Source organism: Cervus canadensis, chromosome 1 (assembly GCF_019320065.1).
Source record: "Cervus canadensis isolate Bull #8, Minnesota chromosome 1, ASM1932006v1, whole genome shotgun sequence".
Classification (NCBI taxonomy): Eukaryota; Metazoa; Chordata; class Mammalia; order Artiodactyla; family Cervidae; genus Cervus; species Cervus canadensis.
The window spans coordinates 23,832,259-23,840,563 of NC_057386.1; positions in this window are offsets into that span (position 1 = coordinate 23,832,259).

Consider the following 8,305-nt stretch of genomic DNA (forward strand, 5'->3'; position numbering starts at 1 on the left):
TCTTGCTAACAAATTTCCTCCCGAATCATAATTCTTTTGAAATAGTCCTTGCACCCTACTGGTCTTGCTATCACCAGACACTTCTGCGCCCCCACCCCATCCCCACAAAGGGTAGGACATTAAGCATCTGGCTATGAAGATGCCAACCTTTGCCCCCTTGATGAACAATGCCTAGGGCATCTGCCAAGGAGGGGAGATGGACCCCCAGTTCACAGCAAGTGCTTGGACCATCATGCCATTCAAAACTCACAGGAGAGCAAATTCTTCAGGAACAGACCTGTCTCCTGTCCCAGAGAGAAGCTCCAGGTGCCTATCTCTGCCTACACCCTGCTGCCGCTGCCTGCTGTCCTTGCAGCCCTGCTCTCCAATCTGTTCAGCTTGGCTGGGGAGCTGGCCAAAGGCAGGGGCCTTATCTCCTCCATTTGAGTGGAGCCTCTGGGACAAGCCCTCCAGACTGGGGGCTCTTCAGGGACATGACTTGTAAACCCCCACCAGCCTGGGGAGCCCCTGGGGCCAGGGTCTGTACCTCCCAAGCCAGAATGAAGAGCTTCTGACGCCAGGATCTGTGCCTCCCTCATCAGACTGGAGTCTCTCTGAGAGCAAGAAATGCAGTATCGATACAGCAGGGAAAGCTTGTTCTTTTCTAAGTATTGGAATAGCTGGAGGTAGCCTCTGCCCTCATCCTGGTGCACATCTGGGCAAGCATCCCCTCCTGGGCCTCAGCATCCCCATCTCTAATGGGGTGAATCTTCCCAGTGGTCTGTGAAGCTAATAAGAGGGAATACATGTCAACTGGCAATGATGGTGAGTCTTCCTGTTGGTGAAGCTCAAGGCAAAAGCAAATGGGTGCCTGGGTCCCTCCTCCCTCCTCTCTCCACCCTCCCTCCTTACCCTCTTCCCAGGGATGAGCAAGCAGGAACTGAGTCACCCTCTTCCCCATCCTTGGCAGGAATGCTGGTGACCTTGCATATGGCAGACTTCTGTGGTGAGGCCCATTGCTCAGAGATGAATGAGGTGGTAGGTGGGTAGGGAATCTGGGGAAAGGTGTGTTTGGGGGTGGAGTGACCAAGGTTCTGGATTATCAAGTGGGTACGTGTAGGGGGTTGTGGGAGACACAATGGACCAGTTGCTCTGTGCTGGGAAGTGATCCAATGTCAAGGGTGGGAATAGGAGAGGGAAATGTTACTTCCAAAGGCTCTGAGACCTCTGGTACTGCCAGGAAAACCAGGGACTGGGTGACGGGTGAGGAGAGGGACCACCAGCCCCGCTAGTTGGAGCCAAGATCGGCTGCGGGCAGCACTTGCCCATTATACCAAAGTCCTGGAGAAGCAGCTGCCACAGTTTCCAAGGCACAATGCCACAGGAGACTGGCACTCATCTGGGGGCTTGGTTCTGGTTCCACAGGAGCCTGGTTTCCTGTTGGTCTGCCAAACTCAAAGGCTGACCTGATAACAATCCAAGCCAAGGTGTCTCGTTCAGAGCCTCCCAGTTCATCTCAGAGCCACTTGGCTAGATGGTCCCAAGGGAACAAACTAGCCCCTCCTGAACCACAGAGGCTACCAATGAACTGCCAACATGACAGTTGCAGAAAGATGTATCTGGCCCCCCCAGTAATTTACTAGCTGGGTGAGCTGGACAAATGGTATCATCTCCCAGAGCCTCCTTAGGTGAATATCTAGGGGTCTACCTTCCTTGGAACATTGTTGGGAAGATTAAATGAGTTGCTCAACAAATGTTACTTTCTCCTGTTTGTTTCTGGATATGGGTTTGTGTTCACTTCAGCCTTACTCCTAGTGTGTAGAAGTGAAAAGGTCCCAGGCTGGAGGTAGGAGACTTGGGTACCCATAGTGCCTGTGGCAGAGACCACTAATATCTATTTCCCCTTTCTACATATTAATAGTAATGGAATTCATTTTTAGCTGGGCAGTTGAAGGCCTGGAAAAGGAAAAAAAAAACAACAACAACTTCATTTCACTGCCTCTCTTGCACCTAGATGTGGCCATGTGACTTAGATCTAGCAAGTGACATGTAAGCCAGTTATTTGGCAACTTCCAGAAATCTTAAGACTTTGCCCCTTCTTCTTTATTTCATCCTCTGTCCTGCTGCCTGGAATATATATTTGATTGTTGGAACTCTAACTGTCATCTTAGACCAAGAGGGATAAGAGCCATACCCTAGAAGTGGCAGACCCATGAGCTGGAAGAAGATGCTGATTCCTGAAAATTTTGTGGAATAGAAATATCATATCAGGGGCTTCTCTAATGGCTCAGAGCTAGAGACTCTGCCCATCAATGCAGGAGACACAGGTTTGATCCCTGGTCCAGGAAGATCCCACATGCCCCAGAGCAGAGCAACTAAGCCCATGTGCCACAACTACTGAGCCTGTGCTCTAGAGACCACATGCTGCAACTCCCGAAGCCTGCATGCCCTAGAGCCTGTGCTCCACAACAAGCCACTGCAACGAGAAGCCCACTCACTGCAACTAGAGAGGAGCCCCAGCTCACCACAACTAGAGAAAAGCCTACCCAGCAATGACAATCCAGAGCAGTCAAATAAATAAATAATTTTTAAAAGGAAATATCATACCAGTCCTAGGCTCCTACCTTCAGACTTTTATGTAAGAGAAAAATCAAAATTTTATCTCACTGGGTCTCCATTTCTAGCAGTTAGGTCTAGCTCCACTTGATTCATTGGATGTGGTTGAATGCTTCACTTCTGTGGACCTCCTCTGTAGAAATGAGAAAATGCTCACATATCTTTCCACTCCTCCAAGAGGTTTTATCAACTCACGGGCAAGAAGGAACTTGGGAAAGCTCTGGTATTCTGCCCCCTCTCTGGCATTGAGGGGCACAGCCACCATTTGGCGGGTGTAACAAGTTGCTGTCACATGGCAGGGGGCCCCAGAGAAGCCCAGAAGGATCCTGTATCCCTGTCTATAAGGCCCCTCATCCCCAAATTTAGTCCCCACGCGTCTGAGTCCCTGTCCACATTCTGAGGTTGGTGACATACAATCGTCGTTAAGGGGCTGACTGGTCCCAGCCAGATGGGATCCTAATTTAATTAAAACCCTTTAATTACCTGCAACAACACAGCTCTGGAAGTCCAATGCAGAAGGGGGCATGTAATGGGAGGGGGATTGTTGACAGAGTAGGGGCTGCCCTTACATCACTCTGGGGACCTGGGCTTGTAGAGCGTTTCTCCCACAAGGGTGAGCATAAACTGTATGGAGCAGCCTTTGCAGCCCATGCTCCTGGCGTGGTGAGTTGACTGCCAAGCGGGGAGTGAGGCAAGCCAGGCCCTTGGGGACAGAGTACCAGGCTCCTGAACCTGAAGCTGTCAGTGTTGGTTTTCTGTTTATACTGAGACCAGCACAGGCTGGATAAGCTCAGGTTTGAGCTCCCCAAACCAGTCTGGGTAGGAGCAGCCATGGTTCTGATTTCTCCTGAATCGGCCTGGCTTAAGAAACAGGGGCACTTCTACTTCCACCCAGGAAAAGCAAAGCCCCTGTGAACTCCAGAGGTGTTATCCACCTGGGGAGGGAGATGAAAGGGGGTGACTTAGGTAGGCTGCAGAGGGACCATGTGCTTTCTTGGGGTCTAGCAAGGAGCCCCCTGCCCCCAACTTGGTGCTGGCCCTCAACTGGCTTCTCCCTGTGAAGGCAGAAGGCACTGGCCCAGGCCAGGCCGAAGCCTGCCAAGCCTTGGCGGGGCAGACTCAGAAACCTAGACTCCATGAGTTGGGCTATTTTTAAGCCTTGTGGATATAATACATTAATACCCTTCTGTTCTCCTTAGTATTTATTTATTCATTCAACAAATATTGTTTAATAAAGCCTCTGAAAGTTCCAGCTGGTCTCCATGGGGCCAGATCATCAGGGGAAGAGGTTTCAGTTCACACTTGAACCAGAGCCTTAAAGGACATATTCTCCTGTGGTCAGCGTGATGTCAATGGCTAGGATTGAAGCAAGAAACCTCAAGAAGAGGAAAAAACTCAAGGAAAAAAGGAGGAGCCATGAGTCCCCACCACTCCATACCCAAATGTTCTCCTTTCAAAGCTGAAGCCAAGAGCACTGTCATTGAACATGTTCCCAAGTACCCAGGCTCTGGCCTTCCCATCTTCCTCCTCCCGTCCAGCATCCAGCCTCAACTCTCCATTCCAGCTTACTTCCTCTGTTATCCCCCAGCATCCACGGTCCTCTCAAAAGAGCCTGCTTCTACCTTTGACTCAGGTTGAGTCTGGAGTGCTAGGTAACTGCCAACTTGGGGACTGTCCCAGGAGGAAAGTAGGTGTTGCCCCAGATTAACTGGAAACTGGACATAGGAGCTGTCATTCCCCATCAGACTGGAGACTCGTGAGGGCAGGTGCTATGTCCCTGTCCGCCTGGCCTGGAGGCTCCCCAGAGGCAGGAAGGCCTTCCTTTGAGACGTATCTGCTCAAAAGTGTCCTGCACACGTCCTCTCCCTGGGGGGGGTCACCCCTGATGGGCCTCATTGGACGGTGCGCTGAGGCGTGATCATAGCCTTCGCTCTGCCAGCTTGGGAGAGGAAGTGCCAACGGGGGGACAAGCTGCCGCACTGTTCCCACTCCAGCAGCCTAGGACCTCCTGGCTGGGGGAGAGGGTATGCAGGAAGGGGGAGGGCAGCGTGTCAGTGCTGGCACACCCCGCCTCCCTCCTGTCCCATTAGCGTGTGTTGTCTTCTCTAGGACGGTCTTCAGAGACCTGGGTTAGCTCCGGGGACCCAGTGAGGGGCATTGGGCATCGCAGGAAAAGCCAGGGTCTTTCAGCTCTTAACCCAGTACCTGCTCTTTCCTGACACCAGACTTCCTCACCCCTGATCCCCTTCGTGACTTGAGGAGTGGTCCCATCTGGGGAAAGATGGCCTGTCCAGCCCCAGGGAGACTGGGCTCCCCCACTTTGGGGTCAGAGCAAGGCCATTCCCCAGTCAGGATGTGATTGGCTTGGTTGCCATGTGATCTTGTTCCTTGGCCCTCTGGGCCTGGATGGCAGTTCTTTCCCCCACCTGCTCACAAGGTTCAAGGAGCAGCTCTGATGCTGTCGATCTGGTCCATGTAGGACTATTGCCATCTGGCTGGGCTCACAGGCATGGGGGAGAGGGCTGATTTTTCGTTCTGTCCAAGGAAGGCTGTGGAAGGCAGCACCTGAGCACACCAACGCTGGAACCAAGTTGCCTGGATTCAAGTCCTTGCTCTGCAACTTCCTAATTGTAGAATTTTGGCAAGTTAGTGGACATCGTTGTGCCTCCTTTCCCCATATGTAAAATGGGGGTGATCTTTACCTGTCAGAGGGCTGTTGTGAGCTGGAAGATGTAAAGCAGTTGAACTGTGTTTGGCATAGCTGCCCTGAGCACAGTCCTAACCTGTAGCCCTCTTTGAGCCTGCCCAAGCCTGGGTACGAGGGAGGGAGAAGAATGGCCATGGGCAGGAATGTGCAGGAAGGAAGACCCACAGGGAAGGTCAGAAGTCTGCCATGTCTACAAAAGATGATACATACAAAGGAATCTACTTTTGATTCTGGTTGAAAAGCTGAGCTCTTGGTTGTGTTCCTACTGCTCCTTGGGCCCCAAATCCCACTTCCACACTCCAGAAGCCCCGGGCTATGCCCCCTGGGACTTTGATTGGTAGGCACAAGGCTTGGGGAATGCAGGTGGCCAAAGGGTCTTTATTTAGAAGCAGAGTTAAACTCCCAGAGCAGTCAGCCAAGCGTGCTCCCAGGGCAGAGGCAGCCTCCAGGGGCCTCCCTCTCCCACCTTACTTTGCCCCACCCCCATCTCATCTGTCTTTATCACCTCCACCCAGTGGATCAATTTCTCATCAACTTGGATGGTCTGTGGTCCCTTGCTGGTACTCCCAGGAACTGGGTGTGTGAAAATTGCCCATTTCGGACGGTACCCCTGAGGGTGAGTCCCTGAGGACTGGGTCTGTGTGACCCATTTCTTGCACACTTTGAGAAGGTCCAAGGGCATGGGGTAGACATGGGGCCTGGCAGTAAATCTGTGACTCACAGCTCTGAACTCTATCATGGGAGTCTTTCACAGGAACAGAGAGGAGGAGAAGGGAAGACACAGGTCAAGAGGCAGCTGAAACCCTGCCGGGTGGCATCTGCAATAAATGAGGAGGATGCTGTTTGGGGAAATCAGGGGTAGATGGAGGATACTAGAGTGTGGAAAGGTATATAAATGCCCCATTTACCAGTCTTGGCAGCTCCCAGGCCAGGGGTAGGAGGGAGCCTGCTCTGCTCAGTCAAGCTCTGCCATCTGCCACATCTCAGCGGAGATCAGCACTGGAGGGCTTGTTGTAGGCAGAGTTTCTTTTTTTTTAATGCGACAGGATCAGGCTCAAGATGTCACTCTAGTGAGTGGTACTGGAGACAGGGGAGAGAAATGTCTAGGAAAACAGGGGAGAAATAATAGAAGCTTCCATGCTCCAGGAGGAGGGAAGGTCAGGGAGCAGAAAAGGAAGGAAAAAAGAAAAGAAGCCAAAATGGAAAAGTGTGCTAAAAAAAAAAGCGGGATTGGTTTAGCAGGTATGCATCATCCCTCACTCCCTGGGCCCTCACGAGGCAGCAGCCATCCAAGACCAGGTTCCAGGGCCCCCAGGTTACTGACATCCTCTCCCCAAGCCCTGTTTTCACACCTCCAAGCTGAAGTGCTTCTGTCCTGCCTCTTATCTTCCTCTCTGGAATGCCCAATGTCAAGCACTCCTAGCTTTTGGCAATTATAACAATGACAGTGGTGACTGTAAATGAAGAATGGAAGAGCTGATCCAGGTGACTGAAAGACTGGTGCTGGCAGATTCTTCCTGGGACGCCCCCTGTTACAGCAGGTGAGGGCCTCAGAACTTGCAGGATGTGGGTGGGGCTGGCCAGTCCATGTAGGATGCTCTTCCCACAGGTAATTCTCCCTCAGAAGATACCCACACTCTCAAAAGTGCCCATTTCAGGGTCTCACTGCAGATTGACATTCCATTCCAAGAAATCCTAAAAAGCAATGGACTCAAAAGGCTACATAAGGCTTAAGGTAGGACCAACCTGAGTACCCAGCAATAACGATGACATCAGCAGCAGTTTACCTTTCTGGAGCCCATGAATGGCAGTCACCATGTTAAGGACTTGATATGTATTACTCATTAATTTCCCATGGAAACTCTATGAAATATACCCATTTCACAGATTAAAAAAAACTAAGGCTTATACTTACAGGCGCTTTGGCCAAGATCATGAGTGGTGGCAGATCAGAGCCAGGCTCCTGAACACTAACCTTGGCTGGACCCCCAGTGCTGCCTGGACTCTCACCAACTCCTCCCCAGCAACTAGTTCCAATCACACCCCGAACCCCTTCCCAGGAATTCTCCGCCACTGACCTTATCTCCTACTTAATACCAAATGACGAGGTGTAAGTCACCAGATACAACCTTGCTCAACTTCCCACTATGAGACAAACCCTCTTTCTGCAGGACTCTCCTCCCACCCAGAGAGGGTGCCCCTAGTCTTCCTCCCTGCGCCCACCAGCCTGCTTCTCCTCCCAGCTCTCTCGGATTTCCCTGCCCAGATGATCCTTTCTCTGCTGGATCACTAAGCTTGAACTGCTTCCTCTCTACTGGATCCCTCCTGGCGACTTGAAACATGCTTCTGTCTCTCTTCCACACAATAGGAAAAATGGAACTCCTCCCTCTACTCATTTTCCTCTTCCAGTTTTGCCCCAACTTCTTCCTTCCATCACAGGCATACCTTGAAGACTTGCCTATACTCTCAACTCCTCGTGACCCACTACTCCTCACCTCGCCCAACAGGTCCCTTCACTGAAACGGACCTGGCTAAAGTCACTAATGACTTCCCTGTTGCTAGCTCCAATGGGCAACTTTATTCTTATTCTATAGCATTTGACACTTTTAAGTTTTGTATTTGTCCCCTGACATGTATTTCAATCTCTAGTTAATTCTTCTCCTCCTTTGTGGCATACCTTTTTTTTTTTTTTAATCAGCCCTAAAATATAAGCGCTTCTTAGAGTTTACTCCTGGACCCCCTTCTCTCTTCAGTCTATACTCCTTGATGATCCAACACACCAAGGGCTTCACAACTACACCTCTAAACCAGTATACTCCAGAAACTCCTCTCCTCTGAATCCTAGCTTTGTAAATTCAATAGCCAGCAAGATACCTCTATCTGGATTTCTCAAGGCATCTCATGTGAAAGTCGGGCTTCCCTGATAGCTCAGTTGGTAAAGAATCCACCTGCAAAGCATGAGACCCCAGTTTGATTCCTGGGTTGGAAAGATCTGCTGGAGAA